This window comes from Oncorhynchus nerka, linkage group LG20 (genome assembly GCF_034236695.1).
Source record: "Oncorhynchus nerka isolate Pitt River linkage group LG20, Oner_Uvic_2.0, whole genome shotgun sequence".
In the NCBI taxonomy this organism is placed as follows: Eukaryota; Metazoa; Chordata; class Actinopteri; order Salmoniformes; family Salmonidae; genus Oncorhynchus; species Oncorhynchus nerka.
Window position 1 is genome coordinate 6200904 of NC_088415.1, and position 15615 is coordinate 6216518.

The 15615-nt window shown below is 36.0% G+C and overlaps 1 protein-coding gene across 1 annotated transcript in view; it reads right to left on the reverse strand.

Moving 5' to 3' along the window:
* Positions 1 to 15615, reverse strand: part of LOC115120478 (arginine-glutamic acid dipeptide repeats protein-like) — a 324644-nt gene that overhangs the window by 237408 nt on the left and 71621 nt on the right.

The following is a 15615-nucleotide window of genomic DNA, read 5'->3' on the forward strand; positions in this document are numbered from 1 at the left end:
TGTCATGAGCTGGGCTCTGGTCAAAAGTTGTGCACTGTATAGGGAATAGGGCGCCATTTGGAACACACGATAGTTCCACGGGCTTTCCTTGTGCAGCATACTGCTGGGCTCTTCACTGACAGACGAGTAGCAGGGGAGGAGCTGCTACAGGGCCCCACAGTCTAGAGGCCTCTGCTGGGCTGCTGAGCAGAGCAGACCTTGGTTCAGACACTTTTTGATATCTATTGGATCCATCGTGCCAAACAAGCTCAATGAAGCACAGTTCAAGTAGCCCATTTGAAACGATTTCAAATAGCATTTGGAACGAGGTCTAGTGCTGAGACTGGCTCAGTTTGTCTCCTGCCATGCCTGCAGTCTATTTGGTTAGGTATGCGTCTAGTCTCTGTCTGGGCTGACTACTGCTGTTGTCTCCTAGTCATGTCATGTCGTTAATCTGCTGTTGTCTCCTAGTCATGTCGTGTCGCTAATCTGCTGTTGTCTCCTAGTCATGTTGTGTCGCTAATCTGCTGTTGTCTCCTAGTCATGTCGTGTTGCTAATCTGCTGTTGTCTCCTAGTCATGTCGTGTTGCTAATCTGCTGTTGTCTCCTAGTCATGTCGTGAATCTGCTGTTGTCTCCTAGTCATGTCGTGTTGCTAATCTGCTGTTGTCTCCTAGTCATGTCGCTAATCTGCTGTTGTCTCCTAGTCATGTCGTGTTGCTAATCTGCTGTCGTCTCCTAGTCATGTCGTGTTGCTAATCTGCTGTTGTCTCCTAGTCATGTCGCTAATCTGCTGTTGTCTCCTAGTCATGTCGTGTTGCTAATCTGCTGTTGTCTCCTAGTCATGTCGTGTTGCTAATCTGCTGTTGTCTCCTAATCATGTCGTGTTGCTAATCTGCTGTTGTCTCCTAGTCATGTCGTGTTGCGAATCTGCTGTTGTCTCCTAGTCATGTCGTATTGCTAATTTGCTGTTGTCTCCTAGTCATGTCGTGTTGCTAATCTGCTGTCGTCTCCTAGTCATGTCGTGTTGCTAATCTGCTGTCGTCTCCTAATCATGTCGTGTTGCTAATCTGCTGTTGTCTCCTAGTCATGTCGTGTCGCTAATCTGCTGTTGTCTCCTAATCATGTCGTGTTGCTAATCTGCTGTTGTCTTCTAGTCGTGTTGCTAATCTGCTGTTGTCTCCTAGTCATGTCGTGTTGCTAATCTGCTGTCGTCTCCTAGTCATGTCGTGTTACTAATCTGCTGTCGTCTCCTAGTCATGTCGTGTTGCTAATCTGCTGTCGTCTCCTAGTCATGTCGTGTCGCTAATCTGCTGTTGTCTCCTAGTCATGTCGTGTTGCTAATCTGCTGTTGTCTCCTAATCATGTCGTGTTGCTAATCTGCTGTTGTCTCCTAATCATGTCGTGTTGGTAATCTGCTGCTGTCTCCTAGTCATGTCGTGTTGCTAATCTGCTGTTGTCTTCTAGTCGTGTTGCTAATCTGCTGTTGTCTCCTAATCATGTCGTGTTGCTAATCTGCTGCTGTCTCCTAGTCATGTCGTGTTGCTAATCTGCTGTCGTCTCCTAGTCATGTCGTGTTGCTAATCTGCTGTTGTCTCCTAATCATGTCGTGTTGCTAATCTGCTGTTGTCTCCTAGTCATGTCGTGTTGCTAATCTGCTGTTGTCTCCTAGTCATGTCGTGTTGCTAATCTGCTGTTGTCTCCTAATCATGTCGTGTTGCTAATCTGCTGTTGTCTCCAAGTCATGTCGTGTTGCTAATCTGCTGTTGTCTCCTAATCATGTTGTGTTGCTAATCTGCTGTCGTCTCCTAATCATGTCGTGTTGCTAATCTGCTGTTGTCTCCTAGTCATGTTGTGTTGCTAATCTGCTGTTGTCTCCAAGTCATGTCGTGTTGCTAATCTGCTGTTGTCTCCTAATCATGTTGTGTTGCTAATCTGCTGTCGTCTCCTAATCATGTTGTGTCGCTAATCTGCTGTTGTCTCCTAGTCATGGCGCTAATCTGCTGTTGTCTCCTAGTCATGTCGTGTCGCTAATCTGCTGTTGTCTCCTAGTCATGTCGTGTCGCTAATCTGCTGTTGTCTCCTAATCATGTCGTGTTGCTAATCTGCTGCTGTCTCCTAGTCATGTCGTGTCGCTAATCTGCTGTTGTCTCCTAGTCATGTCGTGTCGCTAATCTGCTGTTGTCTCCTAGTCATGTCGTGTCGCTAATCTGCTGTTGTCTCCTAGTCATGTCGTGTTGCTAATCTGCTGCTGTCTCCTAGTCATGTCGTGTCGCTAATCTGCTGTTGTCTTCTAGTCATGTCGCTAATCTGCTGTTGTCTCCTAGTCATGTCGTGTCGCTAATCTGCTGCTGTCTCCTAGTCATGTCGTGTCGCTAATCTGCTGCTGTCTCCTAGTCATGTCGTGTCGCTAATCTGCTGCTGTCTCCTAGTCATGTCGTGTTGCTAATCTGCTGTTGTCTCCTAGTCATGTCGTGTTGCTAATCTGCTGTCGTCTCCTAGTCATGTCGTGTCGCTAATCTGCTGTCATCTCCTAGTCATGTCGTGTCGCTAATCTGCTGCTGTCTCCTAGTCATGTCGTGCTGCTAATCTGCTGTTGTCTCCTAGTCATGTCGTGTCGCTAATCTGCTCCTGTCTCCTAGTCGTGTCGCTAATCTGCTCCTGTCTCCTAGTCGTGTCGCTAATCTGCTGCTGTCTCCTAGTCATGTCGCTAACCTGCTGCTCGTCTCCTAGTCGTGTCGCTAATCTGCTCCTGTCTGCTAGTCATGTCTAATCCCATGTAAGAGATTCTCCTGTACTTTTATATATTTTTTTAGTCACTAGTTCTAAAATTTGCTCTCAGAAGCCAAAAGTGGTCCCCGACAATTACGTATCATGTCACACGTGTGCACCGCGACATTGCTCATTCGGCTGTATGTGCATCTTGCTAGCGGTTACTCAAATGGCAAGGGGCTGCAGCGACGGTGTGGGGGAAAAAACGCTTCCAGAAAGTCACTCTCAAACTAGGGAATCCTGGGCTAGTTGAGGTAAAACAGTCATTCTGCTCATAGATGATATACTACATAATGACTCATCCTGGGCTAGTTGAGGTAAAAACAGTCATTCTGCTCATAGATGATATACTACATAATGACTCATCCTGGGCTAGTTGAGGTAAAACAGTCATTCTGCTCATAGATGATATACTACATAATGACTCATCCTGGGCTAGTTGAGGTAAAAACAGTCATTCTGCTCATAGATGATATACTACATAACGACTCATCCTGGGCTAGTTGAGGTAAAACAGTCATTCTGCTCATAGATGATATACTACATAACGACTCATCCAGTACAAAGCCGGAGTAAACTAATTAAATAAATACATTTAAAAAATACTAGTTGATAAAAGTTCCCCGGAACATGTCTTTGAAGCTAGAATGCTACATCCATTTTTGTACTACATGAATGATAAATAATTAATTGATTCTTGAATAATATAACCTGTAAATGCCTTGTGAGCTTAGTTCAACTGTCGTACCACCCCATCAAAACACAATTTAAGCTTGTTTTACTCTACTGTTTGTAAACAATGTGAATGTTAACATAGTATATCCTCAAAACAAATTGCAAAAACTATAATCAAATCAAATCAAATTTATTTATATAGCCCTTCGTACATCAGCTGATATCTCAAAGTGCTGTACAGAAACCCAGCCTAAAACCCCAAACAGCAAACAATGCAGGTGTAAAAGCACGGCATAATGTTGATATCATGAATGGTCAGTCATTGTATCCATAGCTCTGCCTACCGTTGGGCCAGTAACCGAAAGGTTGCTTCATCGAATCCCCCCGAGTTGACAAAAGTACAAATCTGTCGTTCTGCCCCTGAACAAGGCAGTTAACCCCCTGTTCCCCTGAACAAGGCAGTTAACCCCCTTTTCCCCGGTAGGCCGTCATTGTAAATAAGAATTTGTTCTTAACGGACTTGCCTAGTTAAATAAAAGGTTACACACTATGAATTTGAGAGCGGTTACATTTCTCCAGGCCCATCCCTCAGCTGTTTACCAAAACAGGGGTGGGGTTCTGCTTTGTTATGGTTTCAATTAAAGGGATCGTCCTGTATTCATGTCTACTTTTTAGCCAGTAGTTCTGTAAGTAGTGCTCACGAGCCAAAATCGGTCTCGGAAAATTACAGACTACGTTGCATGTTCTGTTCTATTCTGTCATTATACGTTAACCTAGAAGACTAAATAAACTCTTACTCACCAGAATAATATCATAAATTATAGAATGAATGCTTCAATCTAGTTGACATTGGTGAGGTTCTCTGTCATGTCTGCTTGTTTTGTGGAGCAAAGACGTTTAGGGACCGGGGAAATTTCAAATTAAAACATTTGGGGGAAGAAGAAAAAATATTCTGGGCAAAATGTCCGAATGACTTGAGTTTGACCAGTTATGAGGAAATAGAAAGCTGTGAAAACAATGTGTTTCTGATAAGATACATCTTTTGTGGTTGAAATACTAAATCAGCTTTAACGATGCATCGGGGCAGCAACTCTACAGACGGTCGGCCCCTAACTGCACATTCAAAAATGCAGATAGAGTTTATAGGCCTACAGTCTGATTTCAGTTTCCATTTAACCCATCTGAACACAATTCCCTTGACGTCCCATAAGACTACTTGAAGTTCCCGTCTTGTGACTGTCGAATTTGTATAGCGCCACACTCGCCACACATAACACAGGCACTGCTATCACCCTGTTTTACCATTTCACCAAATCTTTCCAGAAACATACGTTTTCTGGCCCTCCCTTCTCTTTATTTTCAACTCTCCATTTCACAGATTTTCTCATATTGAATTAAACTCTGACGTTGTCCTTCTCATCTCAGTGAAGAGATATAAAAATTGCTCTGTACGTTCACAAAAGCGTTTGGTGATTAAGAGTTATTTTTGTAGGCTATTCGGTGAGCATAAAGTTAGGCATTAAAATACCAGAAAGCCGAAACATAACGAAAGAAAAACCTCAATGTAGAATATAGATATAAATTGAACAAGAATTATACATTTATGGATATTTTCTGAATGTATTGTTTTGACCCAATATAAACACTGTTTATGAGTCAACCTGCACATCCCCATTTCTCTCTCTGGCTCTGCTGTGTGACCCCAGACCATTATTCCTCATCCACCAAACTTTACAGTTGGTACTAAGCATTGGGGCAGGATAGCGTTCTCCTGGCATCCGTCAAACCCAGATTCGTCCGTCGGACTGCCAGATGGGCAAGCGTGATTCATCACTCCGGAGAACGCGTTTCCACTGCTCCTTGAGTCCAACGGTGGCGAGCTTTATACCACTCCAGCCGACGCTTGGCATTGCACATGGTGATCTTAGGCCTGTGTGCGGCTGCTCGGCCGTGGAAACCCATTTCATGAGGCTCCCAGACGTTTGGAACTCGGCGTTAACTCGGTTGTGCAGTTTGAACGTTGCTTTGGAACTCAGTAGTGAGTGTTGCTTCCAGAGGCAGTTTGGAACTCGGTAGTGAGTTTGCAGTTTGGAACTCGGTAGTGAGTGTTGCTTCCAGAGGCAGTTTGGAACTCGGTAGTGAGTGTTGCTTCCAGAGGCAGTTTGGAACTCGGTAGTGAGTGTTGCTTCCAGAGGCAGTTTGGAACTCGGTAGTGAGTGTTGCAACCGAGGACAGACAAATTTCCTCGCTTCAGCACATGACGGTTTCGTTCTGTGAGCTTGTGTGGCCTACCACTTCATGGCTGAGCCGTTGTTGCTCCTAGACCTTTCCACTTCACAATAACAGCACTTATAGTAAACCAGGGCAGCTCTAGCAGGGCAGAAATATTTGCTGAACTGACTTGTTGGAAAGGTGGCGTCCTACGACGGTTGGTTCCACGTTGAAAGTCACCGAACTCTTCACTAAGGCCATTCTACTGCCAATGTTTGTCTATGGATAATGTTGAAAGTCACTGAACTCTTCACTAAGGCCATTCTACTGCCAATGTTTGTCTATTGATAACGTTGAAAGTCACCGAACTCTTCACTAAGGCCATTCTACTGCCAATGTTTGTCTATTGATAATGTTGAAAGTCACCAAACTCTTCACTAAGGCCATTCTACTGCCAATGTTTGTCTATTGATAATGTTGAAAGTCACCCAATGTTTGTCTATTGATAATGTTGAAAGTCACCAAACTCTTCACTAAGGCCATTCTACTGCCAATGTTTGTCTATTGATAATGTTGAAAGTCACCAAACTCTTCACTAAGGCCATTCTACTGCCAATGTTTGTCTATTGATAATGTTGAAAGTCACCAAACTCTTCACTAAGGCCATTCTACTGCCAATGTTTGTCTATGGATAATGTTGAAAGTCACTGAACTCTTCACTAAGGCCATTCTACTGCCAATGTTTGTCTATGGATAATGTTGAAAGTCACCGAACTCTTCACTAAGGCCATTCTACTGCCAATGTTTGTCTATGGATAATGTAAGCAACGGGTTCGGGAGGTTTAAAATAAAATAAAATCTTAGTAGTCGGCCAATGTTGTGGAGCATGTCTTTAAGGATTCTATCTTTAATGTGAAACGGCAGCTGTAGAGGAGAGAACACGGTCTGACCAATCCACTGCTGTGAACCAGTAGAGGAAAATACTTATGTCCCAAATATAGTGCACTACTTTTTGACCCAGGGCCATAGGATTACTGCACTTTATAGGGAATAATGTGGTAATTGGGACTCATGCTATGATTTTACCTGTTATGGTAGTGAGAAAACCTGTGATTCTGGCTGACTGCTACAGCTAAGGTTCTCGTCAACATCATCATTAAACCTTCCTACCACAGGTGTTCCACAGTATGAGGGGTCTCATAGATCTGCTCTACTCACTATATAGAATAGAGAACCATTTCAGACACAGCCGTACAGCACAGAATCCTAATAGCAGTATGCTTGCAATGCACACACACACACACACACACTGGCCCCTGTTTGCTATTTCCTATTTACCACTAAAGATCACCTAGAAATAGTTATTACAGTCCCCCTGAGATCACCTAGAAATAGTTACTACAGACCCTGAGATCACCTAGAAATAGTTACTACAGACCCTGAGATCACCTAGAAATAGTTACTACAGACCCTGAGATCACCTAGAAATAGTTTCTACAGTCCCCCTGAGATCACCTAGAAATAGTTACTACAGACCCTGAGATCACCTAGAAATAGTTATTACAGACCCTGAGATCACCAAGACATAGTTACTACAGACCCTGAGATCACCTAGAAATAGTTATTACAGACCCTGAGATCACCTAGACATAGTTACTACAGACCCTGAGATCACCTAGAAATAGTTACTACAGACCCTGAGATCACCTAGAAATAGTTATTACAGACCCTGAGATCACCTAGAAATAGTTACTACAGTCCCTGAGATCACCTAGAAATAGTTACTACAGACCCTGAGATCACCTAGAAATAGTTATTACAGACCCTGAGATCACCTAGACATAGTTACTACAGACCCTGAGATCACCTAGAAATAGTTACTACAGACCCTGAGATCACCTAGAAATAGTTACTACAGACCCTGAGATAGCTCATGCAGTGCGTTTACAGGAAAGATGAAGGAGAGAAACTAGAGGATGAGAGGAGTGGCTTTTGACAGAATACAGTGACATGCTTGACAAGAGTACGACTCTTCCTTGACATGACCGCAGCTTGTTATCTGGAGTGTGTGCGTGTGTGTGAGTGTGCGTACGCAGTGTGTTACTGTGTGTGTGTGTGTGTGTGTGTGTGTGTGTGTGTGTGTGTGTGTGTGTTTGTGTTTGTTGTACACCAACTGACAGGGCAGCTGCTCTTGTTTTCAGCTTCAACACAAACACCAGGGTTGATTACAGCCCAGCAGTCGCCACGGCTACTATTAATCACCTAATGATCAGTTACCACGACGACCGCTGGGCCGTAGAGACACATACACCTTATATATACACACACACACACACACACACACACACACACACACGCACCTTATATACAGAGACACACACAGTACATGAGCCAAAATCCATTTCTCACCCTGTATCACAGGTCTGTCCTGGAGGTGTGAGGGAGCGGAACTATGCTGTGATACTGCGTCTCTAAGACCTAATCCCAGCTCTGAGGTGGGAGACCCACCACAGGTGCTACAGACGCCGAACCACAGAAACGCCATGTAGGCTCGGCTACACTATTCGGATCAGTTGAATAAAACCCTTCATCCGAAACAAGGATTTTAAACATTTGCAAATGTTTTGGTTTCTGTCTTGAATAAATGGCCTGTTTTCTGAGCAAAAACAACAACAAAAAAGCCATTTTTCCCCATCAGTAATGTTCTCCAAAATGAGATACATTATCATAAATTACCAAACTGAATTAGAGTGGGGGAAAAACAAGAACTACAATAATGTAATAGCGTAGCATTTATATAATAATGAACTGTAATGTAATATGCTATATTTAATGAACTGTCATATGTTCTATAATAATGAACTGTAATGTAATATGCTATATTTAATGAACTGTCATATGTTCTATAATAATGAACTGTAATGTAATATGCTATATTTAATGAACTGTCATATGTTCTATAATAATGAACTGTCATATGTTCTATAATAATGAACTGTAATGTAATATGCTATATTTAATGAACTGTCATATGTTCTATAATAATGAACTGTCATATGTTCTATAATAATGAACTGTAATGTAATATGCTATATTTAATGAACTGTCATATGTTCTATAATAATGAACTGTCATATGTTCTATAATAATGAACTGTAATGTAATATGCTATATTTAATGAACTGTCATATGTTCTATAATAATGAACTGTAATGTAATATGCTATATTTAATGAACTGTCATATGTTCTATAATAATGAACTGTAATGTAATATGCTATATTTAATGAACTGTCATATGTTCTATAATAATTCAACTGTAGTGTAGAATGTTCTATAATAATGAACTTTAACTAGGCAAGTCAGTTAAGAACAAATTCTTACTTTCAATGACGGCCTACCGGGGAACAGTGGGTTAACTGCCTTGTTCAGGGAAAGAACGACAGATTTGGACCTTGTCAAAACTCGGGGGATTTGATCTAGCAACCTTTCGGTTACTGGCCCAACGCTCTAACAACTAGGCTTCCTGCCGCCCCGATGTAGCGTGTTCTATAATAATATAGTGTTATAATGTAGCGTGTTCTATAAGTGTTATAATGTAGCGTGTTCTATAATAATGAAGTGTTATAATGTAGCGTGTTCTATAATAATGAGGTGTTATAATGTAGCGTGTTCTATAATAATGAAGTGTTATAATGTAGCGTGTTCTATAAGTGTTATAATGTAGCGTGTTCTATAATAATGAAGTGTTATAATGTAGCGTGTTCTATAATAATGAGGTGTTATAATGTAGCGTGTTCTATAATAATGAAGTGTTATAATGTAGCGTGTTCTATAATAATGAGGTGTTATAATGTAGCGTGTTCTATAATAATGAAGTGTTATAATGTAGCGTGTTCTATAATAATGAAGTGTTATAATGTAGCGTGTTCTATAATAATGAAGTGTTATAATGTAGCGTGTTCTATAATAATGAGGTGTTATAATGTAGCGTGTTCTATAATAATGAAGTGTTATAATGTAGCGTGTTCTATAATAATGAAGTGTTATAATGTAGCGTGTTCTATAATAATGAAGTGTTATAATGTAGCGTGTTCTATAATAATGAAGTGTTATAATGTAGCGTGTTCTATAATAATGAAGTGTTATAATGTAGCGTGTTCTATAAGTGTTATAATGAGTGTGTTCTATAATAATGAAGTGTTATAATGTAGCGTGTTCTATAATAATGAAGTGTTATAATGTAGCGTGTTCTATAATAATGAAGTGTTATAATGTAGCGTGTTCTATAATAATATAGTGTTATAATGTAGCGTGTTCTATAATAATATAGTGTTATAATGTAGTTTCTATAAGTGTTATAATGTAGCGTGTTCTATAATAATGAAGTGTTATAATGTAGCGTGTTCTATAATAATGAGTGTTATAATGTAGCGTGTTATATAATAATATAGTGTTATAATGTAGCGTGTTCTATAATAATATAGTGTTATAATGTAGCGTGTTCTATAATAATGAAGTGTTATAATGTAGCGTGTTATATAATAATATAGTGTTATAATGTAGCGTGTTCTATAATAATGAGGTGTTATAATGTAGCGTGTTATATAATAATATAGTGTTATAATGTAGCGTGTTCTATAATAATGAAGTGTTATAATGTAGCGTGTTCTATAATAATATAGTGTTATAATGTAGCGTGTTCTATAATAATGAGGTGTTATAATGTAGCGTGTTCTATAATAATATAGTGTTATAATGTAGCGTGTTCTATAATAATGAAGTGTTATAATGTAGCGTGTTCTATAATAATAATGAAGTGTTATAATGTAGCGTGTTCTATAATAATGATAGTGTTATAATGTAGCGTGTTCTATAATAATATAGTGTTATAATGTAGCGTGTTCTATAATAATGAAGTGTTATAATGTAGCGTGTTCTATAATAATGAAGTGTTATAATGTAGCGTGTTCTATAATAATGAAGTGTTATAATGTAGCGTGTTCTATAATAATGAAGTGTTATAATGTAGCGTGTTCTATAATAATGAAGTGTTATAATGTAGCGTGTTCTATAATAATGAAGTGTTATAATGTAGCGTGTTCTATAATAATGAAGTGTTATAATGTAGCGTATAAGTGTTATAATGTAGTGTGTTCTATAATAATGAAGTGTTATAATGTAGCGTGTTCTATAATAATGAAGTGTTATAATGTAGCGTGTTCTATAATAATGAAGTGTTATAATGTAGCGTGTTCTATAATAATGAAGTGTTATAATGTAGCGTGTTCTATAATAATATAGTGTTATAATGTAGCGTGTTCTATAATAATGAAGTGTTATAATGTAGCGTGTTCTATAATAATGGTGTTATAATGTAGCGTGTTCTATAATAATGAAGTGTTATAATGTAGCGTGTTCTATAATAATATAGTGTTATAATGTAGCGTGTTCTATAATAATATAGTGTTATAATGTAGCGTGTTCTATAATAATATAGTGTTATAATGTAGCGTGTTCTATAATAATGAAGTGTTATAATGTAGCGTGTTCTATAATAATGAGGTGTTATAATGTAGCGTGTTCTATAATAATGAAGTGTTATAATGTAGCGTGTTATATAATAATGAAGTGTTATAATGTAGTGTGTTCTATAATAATGAAGTGTTATAATGTAGCGTGTTCTATAATAATGAAGTGTTATAATGTAGCGTGTTCTATAATAATGAAGTGTTATAATGTAGCGTGTTCTATAATAATGAAGTGTTATAATGTAGCGTGTTCTATAATAATATAGTGTTATAATGTAGCGTGTTCTATAATAATATAGTGTTATAATGTAGCGTGTTCTATAAGTGTTATAATGTAGCGTGTTCTATAATAATGAAGTGTTATAATGTAGCGTGTTCTATAATAATGAGGTGTTATAATGTAGCGTGTTCTATAATAATATAGTGTTATAATGTAGCGTGTTCTATAATAATATAGTGTTATAATGTAGCGTGTTCTATAATAATGAAGTGTTATAATGTAGCGTGTTCTATAATAATATAGTGTTATAATGTAGCGTGTTCTATAATAATGAGGTGTTATAATGTAGCGTGTTCTATAATAATATAGTGTTATAATGTAGCGTGTTCTATAATAATGAAGTGTTATAATGTAGCGTGTTCTATAATAATATAGTGTTATAATGTAGCGTGTTCTATAATAATGAAGTGTTATAATGTAGCGTGTTCTATAATAATATAGTGTTATAATGTAGCGTGTTCTATAATAATATAGTGTTATAATGTAGCGTGTTCTATAATAATGAAGTGTTATAATGTAGCGTGTTCTATAATAATGAAGTGTTATAATGTAGCGTGTTCTATAATAATAAAGTGTTATAATGTAGCGTGTTCTATAATAATGAGGTGTTACAATGTAGCGTGTTCTATAATAATATAGTGTTATAATGTAGCGTGTTCTATAAGTGTTATAATGTAGCGTGTTCTATAATAATGAAGTGTTATAATGTAGCATGTTCTATAATAATGAGGTGTTATAATGTAGCGTGTTCTATAATAATGAAGTGTTATAATGTAGCGTGTTCTATAAGTGTTATAATGTAGCGTGTTCTATAATAATGAGGTGTTATAATGTAGCGTGTTCTATAATAATGAAGTGTTATAATGTAGCGTGTTCTATAATAATGAAGTGTTATAATGTAGCGTGTTCTATAATAATGAAGTGTTATAATGTAGCGTGTTCTATAATAATGAAGTGTTATAATGTAGCGTGTTCTATAATAATGAAGTGTTATAATGTAGCGTGTTCTATAATAATGAGGTGTTATAATGTAGCGTGTTCTATAATAATGAAGTGTTATAATGTAGCGTGTTCTATAATAATGAAGTGTTATAATGTAGCGTGTTCTATAATAATGAAGTGTTATAATGTAGCGTGTTCTATAATAATGAAGTGTTATAATGTAGCGTGTTCTATAATAATGAAGTGTTATAATGTAGCGTGTTCTATAAGTGTTATAATGTAGTGTGTTCTATAATAATGAAGTGTTATAATGTAGCGTGTTCTATAATAATGAAGTGTTATAATGTAGCGTGTTCTATAATAATGAAGTGTTATAATGTAGCGTGTTCTATAATAATGAAGTGTTATAATGTAGCGTGTTCTATAATAATATAGTGTTATAATGTAGCGTGTTCTATAATAATATAGTGTTATAATGTAGCGTGTTCTATAAGTGTTATAATGTAGCGTGTTCTATAATAATGAAGTGTTATAATGTAGCGTGTTCTATAATAATGAGGTGTTATAATGTAGCGTGTTATATAATAATATAGTGTTATAATGTAGCGTGTTCTATAATAATATAGTGTTATAATGTAGCGTGTTCTATAATAATGAAGTGTTATAATGTAGCGTGTTATATAATAATATAGTGTTATAATGTAGCGTGTTCTATAATAATGAGGTGTTATAATGTAGCGTGTTATATAATAATATAGTGTTATAATGTAGCGTGTTCTATAATAATGAAGTGTTATAATGTAGCGTGTTCTATAATAATATAGTGTTATAATGTAGCGTGTTCTATAATAATGAGGTGTTATAATGTAGCGTGTTCTATAATAATATAGTGTTATAATGTAGCGTGTTCTATAATAATGAAGTGTTATAATGTAGCGTGTTCTATAATAATGGTGTTATAATGTAGCGTGTTCTATAATAATGAAGTGTTATAATGTAGCGTGTTCTATAATAATATAGTGTTATAATGTAGCGTGTTCTATAATAATATAGTGTTATAATGTAGCGTGTTCTATAATAATGAAGTGTTATAATGTAGCGTGTTCTATAATAATGAAGTGTTATAATGTAGCGTGTTCTATAATAATGAGGTGGTATAATGTAGCGTGTTCTATAATAATGAAGTGTTATAATGTAGCGTGTTCTATAATAATGAAGTGTTATAATGTAGCGTGTTCTATGAAGTGTTATAATGTAGCGTGTTCTATAATAATGAAGTGTTATAATGTAGCGTGTTCTATAAGTGTTATAATGTAGTGTGTTCTATAATAATGAAGTGTTATAATGTAGCGTGTTCTATAATAATGAAGTGTTATAATGTAGCGTGTTCTATAATAATGAAGTGTTATAATGTAGCGTGTTCTATAATAATGAAGTGTTATAATGTAGCGTGTTCTATAATAATATAGTGTTATAATGTAGCGTGTTCTATAATAATGAAGTGTTATAATGTAGCGTGTTCTATAATAATGGTGTTATAATGTAGCGTGTTCTATAATAATGAAGTGTTATAATGTAGCGTGTTCTATAATAATATAGTGTTATAATGTAGCGTGTTCTATAATAATATAGTGTTATAATGTAGCGTGTTCTATAATAATGAAGTGTTATAATGTAGCGTGTTCTATAATAATGAAGTGTTATAATGTAGCGTGTTCTATAATAATGAGGTGTTATAATGTAGCGTGTTCTATAATAATGAAGTGTTATAATGTAGCGTGTTCTATAAGTGTTATAATGTAGTGTGTTCTATAATAATGAAGTGTTATAATGTAGCGTGTTCTATAATAATGAAGTGTTATAATGTAGCGTGTTCTATAATAATGAAGTGTTATAATGTAGCGTGTTCTATAATAATGAAGTGTTATAATGTAGCGTGTTCTATAATAATATAGTGTTATAATGTAGCGTGTTCTATAATAATATAGTGTTATAATGTAGCGTGTTCTATAAGTGTTATAATGTAGCGTGTTCTATAATAATGAAGTGTTATAATGTAGCGTGTTCTATAATAATGAGGTGTTATAATGTAGCGTGTTATATAATAATATAGTGTTATAATGTAGCGTGTTCTATAATAATGAGGTGTTATAATGTAGCGTGTTCTATAATAATGAAGTGTTATAATGTAGCGTGTTATATAATAATATAGTGTTATAATGTAGCGTGTTCTATAATAATGAGGTGTTATAATGTAGCGTGTTATATAATAATATAGTGTTATAATGTAGCGTGTTCTATAATAATGAAGTGTTATAATGTAGCGTGTTCTATAATAATATAGTGTTATAATGTAGCGTGTTCTATAATAATGAAGTGTTATAATGTAGCGTGTTGTATAATAATATAGTGTTATAATGTAGCGTGTTCTATAATAATATAGTGTTATAATGTAGCGTGTTCTATAATAATGAAGTGTTATAATGTAGCGTGTTCTATAATAATGAAGTGTTATAATGTAGCGTGTTCTATAATAATAAAGTGTTATAATGTAGCGTGTTCTATAATAATGAGGTGTTACAATGTAGCGTGTTCTATAATAATATAGTGTTATAATGTAGCGTGTTCTATAAGTGTTATAATGTAGCGTGTTCTATAATAATGAAGTGTTATAATGTAGCGTGTTCTATAATAATGAGGTGTTATAATGTAGCGTGTTCTATAATAATGAAGTGTTATAATGTAGCGTGTTCTATAAGTGTTATAATGTAGCGTGTTCTATAATAATGAGGTGTTATAATGTAGCGTGTTCTATAATAATGAAGTGTTATAATGTAGCGTGTTCTATAATAATGAGGTGTTATAATGTAGCGTGTTCTATAATAATGAAGTGTTATAATGTAGCGTGTTCTATAATAATGAAGTGTTATAATGTAGCGTGTTCTATAATAATGAAGTGTTATAATGTAGCGTGTTCTATAATAATGAGTGTTATAATGTAGCGTGTTCTATAATAATGAAGTGTTATAATGTAGCGTGTTCTATAATAATGAAGTGTTATAATGTAGCGTGTTCTATAATAATGAAGTGTTATAATGTAGCGTGTTCTATAATAATGAAGTGTTATAATGTAGCGTGTTCTATAATAATGAAGTGTTATAATGTAGCGTGTTCTATAAGTGTTATAATGTAGTGTGTTCTATAATAATGAAGTGTTATAATGTAGC